General features: G+C 41.5%; 1 pseudogene; it reads left to right on the top strand.

The window, feature by feature from the left end:
• The first annotated feature begins 937 nt into the window (after positions 1-937).
• LOC107798667 (uncharacterized) lies at positions 938-2,589 on the top strand (annotated as a pseudogene).
• Positions 2,590-13,772: the final 11,183 nt, after the last annotated feature.

Below are 13,772 nucleotides of genomic sequence, written 5' to 3'. Positions count from 1 at the left end.
TCATCAATGTTCCTACTACTGGTTTGTTGATGCTCTCCTAGTGTAGACCAAATCAAATAATCTTCAAAACTATCATTATCCTCCAAAGCATCGGATGCAGATGTTGAAACTGAACTTCAAGGAATATTTGCATCTACAGCAGTAGAAGCATCAACAATGTTAGCATAATAATTATATAAAGTTTGTAAATGTTTGTGTAGATCAGAAATACAAGTTTCAACATCAAGGGTTTCAGTTGGTCCAATATTCATATAAACATATAAAGCAGTGATTAATTGGCGACAATTGGCCATTTTGATAGAAGGATTTAAAATAGCACCAATTAGGTAAATAAGGGGAATTGGGTAGAAATATTTCTTAAATTTATCTAGCATAGATTCAACAACAGAAAAATATCCTTCTTTCTTCTTCAAATTATGGAGTAAAAGAGAAATTTCAGCAATATGAACTAAACCATTTGCAATAGTAGGATAACAAGTTCCAGAAAACTCAAGTGTAGCTACATAAACTTTTTGTAAAAGTTTTACAACATCTTCAATGACATCCCAAGTTCTAGACGTTAACAAACGGTTAGGATCGGTACAATGATAATTAGCAACTTCAGTTATAGGCATTTTATATTTATGACAACATCTTAAGAATAAATAAGTATAATTCGACCTAGTAACTATTATTTCAGTCATGAGTCTTGGTTTTAGTCCATATCGTACACATTTTTCCTTAAATGCATTTAATCTAGCACTTCTATTATTTCCTTGAATTACACCAATAGCTGTTCTTACTAAAGTGATCTCATCTCTAAATAAGTCAATGCCACTCTTCACAATTAAATTATAAATATGACATGCACACCTAACATAAAATATTTCAGGAAGTGGTGGGTGTAGATGCAATTTTAATATTGTAATAACAGAATTGTTGTTTGAAGCATTATCATATGACATACACAAACTCCATTACTTCTCTTTCCCTTACCCACAAAGCTCTTTCTGATTTTTCGTGTTTGAGCGAGTTCAAGAATTTGCAGAGGCTTGATCTTGGCTTTAATAATTTAACTTCACTAGAGGGGTTCAAGTTATGTGTGAATTTGAAGTGGCTGTCTGTTGTACAAAACAAACTTCAGAGCTTGAAAGGGATTGAAGGGCTTATTAAACTCACTGTACTGAATGCTGGAAAAAACAAGCTCAAATCTATGGACGAGGTCAGTGGTCTTGCGAACTTGCGAGCACTGATTTTGAATGACAATGACATTTTTTCGATTTGCAAGCTTGATAAAATCCAAGAGCTGAATACATTAGTCCTTTCTAGAAATCCTATATCTGGAATTGGGCAGAGTCTGGCCAAAATTAACTCAATCACAAAATTGTCTCTCTCTAATTGCCAGCTACAAGGTATTGACTCTTCAGTCAAATCCTGCACTGAGTTAAAGGAGCTACGCCTTGCTCATAATGATATTAAGACACTTCCCAATGAGTTGGCTTCTAATATAAAACTACAAAACATAGACATCGGAAACAATGTGATCATGAAGTGGTCAGATTTGAAGGTGCTGTCTTCATTGGTTAACTTGAAAAACTTAAACCTACAAGGGAACCCCATTGCTGAAAAGGAAGCTTTGGCCAAAAAGATCATGAAACAGCTGCAAATTTGCAGATTCTCAATGCTAAACCTATTGAAAATGCCGTGAAAAAGGAAGAGGGTGGGAGAGTCGATGGTGAAAATGAAAGTGGTCATCTTGATAATGCCGCTTCTGATCGTAAGAGAAAGGAGTTGGTGCAAACAGAAAAAAGAACCAATTATGACGTGGGGATACCACTCGTTGAACTTGGCACAAGAGAGTAACAAAAGCGCAAAAAACAGAAGAGTGAAGTTTTGAAGGAGAAAGCATCAACCAACAAAAATGATACTACCGTCGGGGATAAGGAACCAGCTAAAAAGTCTAGTAAGAAGGCTAAACAACATAAAGCAAGTGCCATTGACGATGGAGAAACTCCTTTTGCAGATCTTTTTGGTCCTGATTCATCAGAAGATCCATTGACTAGCAGTCGGAAGGGCGTTAATCACAACACACTCCAAAATGTTGATGCGGCTGCAGGCTTGGTTACGTTCCCAAAAAAGAAAAAGAGGAACAAGAATCTGGTAACTGGTGCTGCTGCTCTTCATTTGTCATCAGTAAGTGATGAAATTGGATTGGGTGGTACATCAACGTGGGGTGACTAGAAAAATAGCATCGCAGAGTAAATCAAGTAGCACCAAGCTCAGACTGTGAAGTTAGCTACTGTCATTTAAGCCCGGGCCTCCCATTTTGCTTGATTGCTGTGCAATAAGACGTTTGCATGATTTACATGAGAACAAATTGGTTTCACTTCCTGATAGAAGCTGTAATTTTTGGTGCTATTACTGCAAGTCTTAAGGGCCACAATTCTTTCTTGATAGCCAGATCATTGGCAAGGAAAAAGATATTCCTTCTTGCTCTTGTTTGTCTTAGCCTCTTGGGTGTTTGGAAGAACAAAAATACCCAACTTGCTTTTAGCAGGAGTACTTGTTGGGAAGATTTTGTACTTGTAGAGACGTGGTAAACAAGCCTAATTTAAATCCTGTTTTTAGAACATATTGTGTTTTAGATAATTAATGGTCGTGTTTCCAATGGCACACTCACAAAGTATTGTCTGCCTGAATTCTAATGCATTAGAAACCAGAAGAATGACCCTTTGTGGCAAAAAAATAAAATAAAAATAAAGGATAAATAAATAAAAATGACATACACAAAACTTTTTCTGAAAGATTGTAAAATATAGCAACTTCATAGATAGTATTACTTATAAATGCACCAGGATGACTTTGATCTTCATCATATTTAAAAGTAATAATATGTTTTTGCATACAAAAATTATCATCTATCCAATGACATATAACAGTCAAATAATCATTTCCATTAACAACACCACCAATATCAGAAGTAAGAGAAACTCTACAAGAAACACTCACGAACAAATAACGGATATATGTCTGATATTGTCCAAAAAGTCTAAAGATATCAGTTGTACAAGTACTTCTAGGAATACTTTTAACCAAAGGGTTATAAATTCTTTGATTATAAGTAACAAGATATGGTGAAGCAATAAAACTAAAAGGTAAACCACCTAAAATAATTATTTTAGCTAATTCTTCCTGATCTTTCACTATATCGTATTTACCCATTAAATCGCCAGTATCAAGGTTAAACTTTTGTTGCCCACCTTCCTCATCGGCACCTCATGTAATAGGGTGGTTATCTACTATTTGCCTACGAAGTTGACCCGTTCCCCCTACCTTACCTTCGGTCTCATGTTTATAAACTTCCTTACAAATTTGACATCTTACATAATTTTTATTTTCTTCTAGTCTTTCAAAAAAATTCCAACACTTACTTCTTAATCTTCTATTCCTCTTAATAGGGAGAGGAGGCCTACCTGTATTACCACGACCTTCACCCCTAATATTTTGAGTTTGACTAGCATTACCAGGTGTATCTGGTGGTGTTTCAAGACATTGAATATCATCTAAATTATCATCTATAGCATAATTTTCTTGAAGTTGCTCATAATTTACATTTAAATTTTCATGTGAACTTTCAGAAATATGTGTAAAGCTAGTAGAAGAACCAACACCACCTCTTGATTTTTTTAGAAGTTTTACTCTTACTACTATCACCCCTACTGGTACACCCTTTTTTAGCTGCTCTAAATATATCCATTATGTAAATTAAACTAAGAAATTAAATTAATAATTCTAAATAATAAAATAAAAATATACATCAAAGAAGAGAAAGAGATGGAACGAGTATACTGGGATTTCTGATGCCCCACTAAATATTATATCAAGCTTCAGTTGATAGACTGATACTTGATATTTGATGATATTGAATATTGATACCACACTTCACTTGAATACTTGATATTTGGTAATTATAATTTTGTAGTGGCTAAAGTAAATATTTGATGAAACTTGAAATAATAAGTAAATGAAAATTTAAGAGCAATAAGCAATATTATCAAGAGAGAATTGAGAGAGAATTAGAGTAGTAAGAGAGCAAATTGTGAGAAAACAATGAAGAAGAAGGGGGTAAATTTATAGTTTTTAAAAGGTTAAAATTATAAATTATCAATTATTAGGGGTGGGGGCTATTTTCTTAAGAGGGTAGGCCGAAATGGCTATTTTTGTAAAAGATGGCCGTTGCCCAACGGTCATTTTTGAATTTGACCGTTGGCAATGGTCAAAACATTTTTAAAAAATTGACAACGGTAACCGGGCTGGACCTGGCTGTAGCCCGGTAAAAACCCGACAAAGGGTAATCGGGCTAGCCGGGTTCCAGGGCACTAATTACCAAACAATATTCATTCAAGCCCGGCTCTCCCCTCCCCCCAACCCTCACCCAACCCGTCCCACCCGCTAGCGTACCGGGCTGACCCGAGTTGAACCGGGTCGAATCGGGTTGTTATTGGGCTGGCCTGGCCCGGCCCGATTAACAGGTATAGGTTGGATGGGTGTTCGGATATTGTGACTGTTATTGGATTCAGAGACGTGGGCCCGAGGGCGGCTTTTGTGTGGACTTTTTGATTTTTAATTAAAAGCTTAGCATTTTCTTATGGAATTGATTCCTTTAGCCCGTGTTGATTGTATCGAACTATTTTTGACTAGATTCGAGGCATTTGGAGGCCATTTCGCGAGGCAAGGGTGTGTTGGAGTATAAATTTGCACGGTTTGAGGTAAGTAACACTTCTAAACATGGCTCTGAGGGTATAAATCCCTGAATTACGTGTTATACGATTGGTATGGAGGTGACGCACATGCTAGGTGACGGGCGTGCACCACAAAAATTATGACTTAATTATTCCCGTGGAGTTGCATAAATCAAATAATCATGTCAATACCCACATATCCTCCACATGTTAGAGAAATTGAGCTGAGACTCGTGTTAAAATCAAGCTTAGGCTAGGTGCCGATATGTTTTGGGTCCCAGAGAGTTTGGGTTGCTGTTGAATTACTTGTTTAATTTATAATTATGTACTTAGTCACATTTATCATTGCATATTGTATCTCAGTCTTTATTTCCATCCATTGATACATCATATCATCATGTTGGGCTAATTTTCATGACATAGTAAGCCCGAGAGACTGGAAAGGTTAATAACTGAGTGAAGCCGAGTGCCTAATTTTGAGTGATATTTCTGGGATCGGGCTGCATGCCGCAGTATATGTTTATTGATTTATGCCTGGATCTGCCTCTCCGTAGTCTGCACACCCACAGTGAGCGTCGTTGATATTATATTGAGGGATGGATCTTCCATGGTCATGGATATTGCCTAATTACTTATATTGAGGGATAGATCTTCCCTGGGTTAGATTGGCCCTATACAGTACTGAGTGACTGACTATTAGTTAATCTTTATATTGAGGGATGGATCTTTCCTGGGCTGGATTAGCCATATACAATACTGAGTGATATAGTATTTTGAGAGTGTGAGTTCACGAGACTTCAATTGTAGTGCATCCCATATAGGATGTACTTTTGCGTGTAGATAGAGAGATGTCACATTCCTCATATCATTCTGAGTTGATCTAATTTACTTGTATTGAGTTGATCTGTTGAACTGGAAAGCACAATTCTGTACTATTAATTCTATATCGAACTATACCTGCTGAGCTCGTCACTACTTTCAGTCCAATAGTTAGTTTTGTTACTTACTGAGTTGGTCGTACTCACACTACACCCTACACCTCATGTGCAGATTCAGGCATTTCTAGGAACGACGGTCGTTGATTGAGGAGTTCGGTCGTTTGGAGATCATCGAGGTAGCTATTGGGCATTCGCAAACCTTGACTCTCCTCCCTTATCTTTCATGTTATTTATTTCAATTTTATTTTCTAGACGGTGTACCAGACTATATCTTTATGTAGATGCTTATGTACTCGGTGACACCTCGATTTTGGGAGAGATTATGTATTGAGTTATGACTTTCTATCCTACTTTTAATGAATTTCCTTTAATTAAGTTGTTTTCATATCTTTTAAGTTTTAAAGTGTTGCAAATGTCTGAGTAGTCGGCTTGCCTAGTACCATGATAGGCGCCATCACGACGGGTTTGTTTTTGGTCGTGACAAGTTGGTATCAGAGCCTAGGTTACATAGGTCTCGCGAGTCATGAGCATGTTTAGTAGAGTCTTGCGCATCGGTATAGAGACGTCTATACTTATCTTCGAGAGGCTGCTGAACCCTTAGGAAACATCACATTCTTGTATTCTTGTCGTGCGGATTTGTTGATTCCGGTCACTAAACCTTTGTTTCTCTATTCTCTCATAGATGGTGAGGACACGCACTACCTGTCAGGATGGATATCAACCAGTACCACCAGTTAGGGCCACGAGAGGCAGTGGGGCAGGGGTGCAGCTCGTACAACAGCTAGTGCGGCACCTGCAGATCCACCAGTTGCTCTAGCTCAAGAGCAGGTACCAGCTATGGTTGAGCCAGTGGGGCTAGCACATGCACTACCTGTGCCCATTATGATTCTAGGCCTTCAGGAGGCTTTGTCTCAGATTTTGACTGTGTGCACCAGCCTTGCCCAGGAAGTTTCTATACCAGCCGCAGCAGCCACTTCTCAGGTTAGGGGAAGTACCCAGACTCCCGCCGCCCGTACTTCAGAGCAGGTGGTGCAGGGACTTCAGACACCGGGGGTATCCCTAGCCCAGCCGGTCGCAACTGCTCAGGCCCAGGTGGGTCCCGTTAAGACTGATGATGAGAAGAGGAGACTAGAGAGATTTAGTGGACTCCAGTCTCCATCATTCAGTGGGGCTGAGTCTGAGGATGCCCTAGACCTTTTGGATAGGTGCCAACAGATTCTTTGCACGACAGGTATTCTAGAGATCAATGGGGTCTCATTCACTACTTTTCAGTTTACTGGGCCTCCTTCAGATGGTGGGAGGCTTATATGAGGCGCAGGCCAGTCGGTACAGCACCACTTACATGGCGTGAGTTCTCTGTTCTCTTCTTGGAGAAGTTCATGCCACAATCTCGCAGGGAGGAGCTGCGCAGACAGTTTGAGCAGCTACATAAGGATTGCATCTCTGTGACCCAGTACGAGATGAGGTTTTTCGAGTTGGCCCGTCACGCAGTTTGGTTGGTTCCCACTGATAGAGAGAGAATTAAAAGGTTTATTGATGGCCTCACATATCAGTTGCGGTTGCTTATGACTCGGGAGAGGGTATCTAGTGCTATCTTTGACGAGGTGGTTGATATTGCTTGGCAGATAGAGATGGTCCGTAGTCAGGAGCGTGAGGAGAGGGAAGCCAAGAGGCCTCGAGGTTCGGGTGGTCCTAGTAGTGTTCATTCTGGGGGCAGTCTTACCACAACAGGGGTCATCCTTATAGGCCCGCTCAGACGGCTCATCCAGTTCACCGTGGTGCATCATCTAGCCATGGTTCATACAGTGCCCGCCCGGGCCAGTCATCTCTTAGTGCTCATCCAGCTTAGAGTTTATCTCGTGCACCATCAGTTCAGGGTTCATCTGTACCAGGTTCTTCTGACAGTTATTCTAGTTCCCGTGGTTTGCCTCAGTACTTGCCGCTATTTATCAAGAGGGGATGTTTCGAGTGTGGAGAGTTGGGTCATGTGAAGAGGTTCTGTCCCTGCCTTACCGGAGGTTCAGTTTAGCAGAAGAGTAATTCCACGACTTCAGCACCAGTTACTTCATCACCTGCCCAACAAACTCGGGGTGGGGCCTAGGCAGCTAGAGGTCACCCTACAGGGGGAGGCCGATCAGATGGCGGTCGGGCCCGATTCTATACTATTCCTGCCAGACCAGAAGCTGCTACTTCAGATGAAGTGATCACATGTATTGTCTCAGTATGCTATATGGATCCCTCTATATTATTTGACCCTGATTCCACTTATTCGTATGTATCATCGTATTTTGCTAGTTATCTAGATATACCCTGTGAGTCCTTTGTTTTATCTGTTCATGTATCCACGTCGGTGGGTGATACTATTGTGGTGGACTGTACATATCGTTCATGTGTAGTGACTATTGTGGGATTGGAGACTAGAGTTGATATTTTATTGCTCAGTATGGTTGATTTCGATGTTATCTTGGGTATGGATTGGTTGTCTCTATATCATGCTGTTCTGGATTGTCATGCTAAGACCATGACGTTGGCGATGCCAGTGTTGCCAAGGATTGAGTGGAGAGGTTCTCTAGACTATGTTCCAAGAAGTGTGATTTCATATTTGAAAGCATAGCGGATGGTTGGGAGGGGTTGTTTATCTTATTTGGCCTTTGTGAGGGATGTTGGTGCTGATACTCCTACTATTGATTGTGTTCCGGTGGTGCGAGATTTTTCGGATGTGTTTCCTGCAGACCTGTCGGGCATGCTGCCGATAGGGATATTGACTTTGGTATTGACTTGGTGCGGGGCACTCAGCCCATTTCTATTCTCCCGTATCGTATGACACCAGCTGAGTTAAAGGAATTAAAGGAGCAACTTCAGGAACTTCTTAATAAGGGATTTATTAGACCAAGTGTGTCGCTTAGGGGTGTACCGGTCCTGTTTGTGAAGAAGAAGGATGGTACTATGAGGATGTGCATCGATTATAGGAAGTTGAACAAAGTTATGATCAAGAACAAGTATCCTTTGCTGCACATTGATGATCTATTTGTCTAGCTTTAGGGAGCGAGAGTGTTCTCTAAGATCAACTTGAGGTCTAGGTAGTTGAAGATTCGGGACTTGGATATTCTAAATACAACATTCAGGACTCGTCATGATCATTATGAGTTCCTTGTAATATCTTTTGGGATGACCAACGCCCCAGCAGCATTCATGCATCTGATAAATCATGTATTTCAACCTTATCTCGACTCGTTTGTCATAGTATTCATTGATGATATCGTGGAGTACTCTCGTAGCCAGGAGGAGCATGCCCAACATTTGAGGGTTGTGATGCATCGGTCAAGGGAGGAGAAATTTTATGCCAAGTTCTCTAAATGTGAGTTTTGGCTTATCTCAATGGCATTCTTGGGGCACATGGTTTCCAGTAAGGGGGTTTAGGTGGATCCAAAGAAGATCGAGGCGGTTCAGAGTTGGCCCAGACCATCCTCAACTAAGTAGATTCGGAGCTTTCTCAGCTTGGCCGATTATTATCGTCGCTTCGTGGAGGGTTTCTCGTCTATTGCATTGCCTTTGACCAAATTGACCCAAAAGGGTGCTACCTTCAGGAGGCCGGATGAGTGTGAGGAGAGCTTTCAAAAGCTCAAGACTGTTTTAACCAGAGCTCCAATTCTTGTTTTGCCTTCAGCCTCTAGTTCTTGTACAATGTATTGTGATTCTTCTCGGATTGGTATTGGGTGTGTCTTGATGCAGGGGGTAGATTGATTTCTTGTGCTTCGCGTCAGTTGAAGCCCCATGATAAGAACTACCCTATTCATGATTTGGAGTTAACTGTCATCGTTCATGCATTGAAGATTTAGAGGCACTATCCCTATGGTGTGTCTTGTGAGGTATTTACAGATCATCGGAGTCTCCAGCACTTGTTCAAACAAAAGGATCTAAATTTGAGGCAGCGAAGATGGTTGGAGCTACTAAAGGACTATGATATTATCATTCTGTATCATCTCGGGAAGGCCAATATGGTGGATGATACCTTGAGTAGAAAGGCGGTGAGTATGGGTGGCCTTGCATTCATTCCTATTGGTGAGAGACCTCTTGCAGTTGATGTTCAGGTCTCGGCCAACCAGTTCGTGAGATTAGATGTTTCAGAGCCCAGCCGGGTTCTAGCTTGTGTGGTTTCTCGGTCTTCCTTATATGATCGCATCAGAGAGCGCCAGTATGATGATCCTCATTTGCTTGTCCTTAAGGACACGGTTCAGCATGGTGATGCCATGGATGTTACTATTGGGGATGGTGGGGTGTTGAGAATGCTGGGTCGGATTTGTGTGCCTAATATGGATGGGCTATATGAGTTGATTCTTGAGGAATCCCATAGTTCGTGGTATTCCATTCATCTGGGTACAAGTGCAGATGTACTAGGACTTGAGGCAGCACTATTGGTGGAGAAGAATTAAGAAAGATATAGTGGGGTTTGTAGCTCGGTTCCTTAACTGTCAGCAGGTAAAGCATGAGCATCAGAGACCAGGTGGATTGCTTCACAGGCTAGAGATTCCAGAGTGGAAATGTTAGCGAATCACCATGGATTTTGTAGTTGGGCTCCCACGAACTTCGAGGAAGTTCGATGCTATTTGGGTGATTGTGGATCGGCTGACCAAGTCTGTGCACTTCATTCTAGTTGGGACTACTTATTCTTCAGAGCGGTTGGCTGATATTTACATCCACGAGATTATTCGCTTTCACGGTGTGCCAGTGTCCATCATTCCAGATCGGGGCACATAGTTTACATTGCAGTTTTGGAGAGCCGTGCAATGAGAGTTGGGCACCCGGGTTGAGTTGAGTACAATATTAACCCTCAGACGGACGGACAGTCCGTGCGCACTATTCAGATATTGGAGGACATGCTAAGCGCTTGTGTTATTGATTTCGGGGGTTCTTGGGATTAGTTTCTACCGCTTGCGTAGTTTTCCTACAACAACAGCTACCAGTCGAGCATTCAGATGGCTCTGTATGAGGCTTTGTATGGGAAACTGTGTCAATCTCCGGTGGATTGGTTTGAGCCTGGGGAGGCTAGGCTATTGGGTACTGACTTGGTGCAGGATACTTTGGATAGGGTTAAATTGATTCAGCATTGTCTTCGCACGGCACAGTCCAGACAGAAGAGTTACGCCGATAGGAAGGTTCCTGATATTGCTTTCTTGGTTAGGGAGAATGTACTGCTCAAGGTTTCACCTATGAAGGGTGTTATGAGGTTCAGGAAGAAGGGAAAGTTGAGCCCTCGGTATATTGGACCGTTTGAGGTACTTCAGAGGATTGGATAGGTGGCTTACATGCTTGCCTTGCCACCTAGTTTGTCGAGTGTGCATTCAGTGTTTCATGTTTCTATACTCCGGAAGTATGTCGGCGATCCGTCTCATTTTTTGGATTTCAGCACGGTTCAGTTATATGGTAATTTGACTTATGATATTGAGCCAGTGGCCATTTTAGATCGGCAGGTTCGAAGGTTGAGGTCAAAGAACATAGCTTCAGTGAAAGTGCAGTGGAAAGGTCAGCCAGTTGGGGAGGCTAGTTAGGAGACCGAGCGGGAGATGCGGAGCAGATATCAATGCCTATTCGACACTCCATGTATATTTCTAGACCCGTTCGAAGATGAACATTTATTTATGAGGGGGAGGATGTAACGACCCGGCCAGTCATTTTGAGAGTTGTAGCCCCGTTCCACTACTTACTGTTCATTTTGTGCTTTATAGCTATTATGTGACTTGTCGAGGTAGTCAATTTGGGTCCGGAGAGATTTCGGAATGAATTGAGACACCTAGTCTCAAAATTAGAAGCTTAAGTTGAAAAGGTTGACCAGATGTTGACTTATGAGTAAACGACTCCGAAATAGATTTTTGGAGGTTCTGTTGGGTCCGTTAGTTGATTTTGGACTTAGGAGCATGTCCGGATAGTGATTCGGAGGTCCATAGTTGAATTAGACTTGAAATGGCAAAAATTGGAAATTTGACCGAGAGCGTACTTTGTGGTTATTGGGCTTGGATTGGAGTTTTGGGAGTGAGAGTAGGTCCGTGGTGTCATTTGTGACTTGTGCGCAAAATTTGGGGTCAACCGGACGTGATTTGATAGGTTTCGGCGTCGTTTGTAGAAGTTGGAATTTCCTTAGTTTTAATAGGCTTGGATTGGGGTGTGATTTGTGTTTTTGATGTTGTTTGAGGTGATTTGAGGGCTCGACTAAGTTCGTATTGTGTTTTAGGACTTGTTGGTATATTTGATTGAGGTCCCGGGGGCCTCGGGTTTATTTCGGATGGTTAACGGATCGAAAATGGGGCTTAGTGCATTGTCGAAGCTAGGAGTTCTCTGGTGTGATCACACCTGCATGGGGTTGGCCGCAGGTGCGATGCCAGAGGTGCAGCTGGAGTGGTGTAGGAGCGAAATTTGGTATGGCCTTGGTTGTATTGTAGGTGCATAAAGAATTCTGTAGGTGCGGACTCGCACTTGTGCATGGAGGATCGCAGAAGCGGAAGAGAGCTTGGAGAGGCTGGTCCGCAGAAGCGGTTGGTCGGCATTTGTGGCCTCCGCAGATGCGGATGGTTGACCACAAAAGCGGTACCGCAGAAGTGAAAAGGCTGGGGAGAACATTTAAATTCAAGGGTTCGCGATTTGTTTTCATTTTGAACATTTCAGGCTCGGGATTAGGCGATGTTTGAGAGGATTTTCGAGGGGTTTCTTGAGGTAAGTCCCTTGTGTTCATTTTTAATCAATAATCTTGTTTCCCCATTGAATTTTCCAACTAGTTTATGTATATTTAAGGTGGAATTTGGGAATTTGAGGCTAGGAATTTGGAGAGTTTGATTTGGGGTTTTGGGTGGAAATTTGGTGTCAGATTTTAGTAGATTTGATATAGTTGAACTCGTGGTTAGATGGATGTTCGGATTTTGTGACTTTTATTGGATTCAGAGACGTAGGTCCGGGGGGCCGGTTGTTGAGTAGACTTTTTGATTAAAAGATTAGCATTTTCTTATGGAATTGATTCCTTTAGCCCGTGTTGATTGTATCGAACTGTATGTGGCTAGATTTGAGGCATTTAGAGGTTGTTTCGCGAGGCAAGGGCGTGTTGGAGTAGAGATTTGCAAGGTTTGAGGTAAGTAATACTTCTAAACTTGGTTCTGAGGGTATAAATCCCTGAATTACGTGTTATACGATTGGTATGGAGGTGACGCACATGCTAGGTGACGGGCATGTGAGCGTGCACCATAGAAATTGTGACTTAATTATTCCCGTAGAGTTGCATAATCAAATAATCATATCAATACCCACATATCCTCCACATGTTAGAGAAATTAAGCTGAGACTCTTATTAAAATCATGCTTAGGCCAGGTGCCGATATTTTTTGGGATGCACAGAGGTCGGGTTGCTGTTGAAATTACTTGTTTAATATATAATTATGTACTCAGTCACATCTATCATGGTATATTGTATCTCAGTCTCTGTTGCCAATTATTGATACATCATATTATCATGTCGGACTAATTTTTATGACATTGTGAGCCCGAGAGACCGGAGAGATTAATGACTGACTGAGGCCAAGTGCCTGATTTTGTGTGATATTTTTGGGATCGGGCTACATGTCACAGCATATTTTTATTGATTTATGTCTGGATCTGGCTTATTATATCGCTTGGGCTGGATCTGACCCTCCAGAGTCTGCACACCCACAATGAGCGCAGTTGATATTATATTGAGGAATGGATCTTTCCTAGGCATGGATCTTGCCTAATTATTTATATTGAGGGATGGATCTTACCTGGCTTGGATTGGCCCATATAGTACTGAGTGACTGATTGGTAGTTGATCTTTATATTGAGGGATGGATCTTCTCTGGGCTGGATTGGCCATATACAGTACTGAGTGATATAGTATTTTGAGAGTGTGAGTTCACGAGACTTCCATTGTAGTGCATCCCATACAGCATGTAGTTTGGCATGTAGATAGAGAGATGTCACATTCCTCATATCATTCTGAGTTGATCTAATTTACTTGTATTGAGTTTATCTGTTAAACTGGAAAGCAAGCCTACATTTCTGTATTGTTAATTCTATATCGAACTGTACCTGCTGAGCTTGTCACTACTATTAG

Source organism: Nicotiana tabacum, chromosome 15 (assembly GCF_000715075.1).
Source record: "Nicotiana tabacum cultivar K326 chromosome 15, ASM71507v2, whole genome shotgun sequence".
Lineage (NCBI taxonomy): Eukaryota > Viridiplantae > Streptophyta > Magnoliopsida > Solanales > Solanaceae > Nicotiana > Nicotiana tabacum.
Note: the sequence above shows the minus strand (reverse complement) of the source record. Positions and strands in the feature narration are given on the sequence as shown.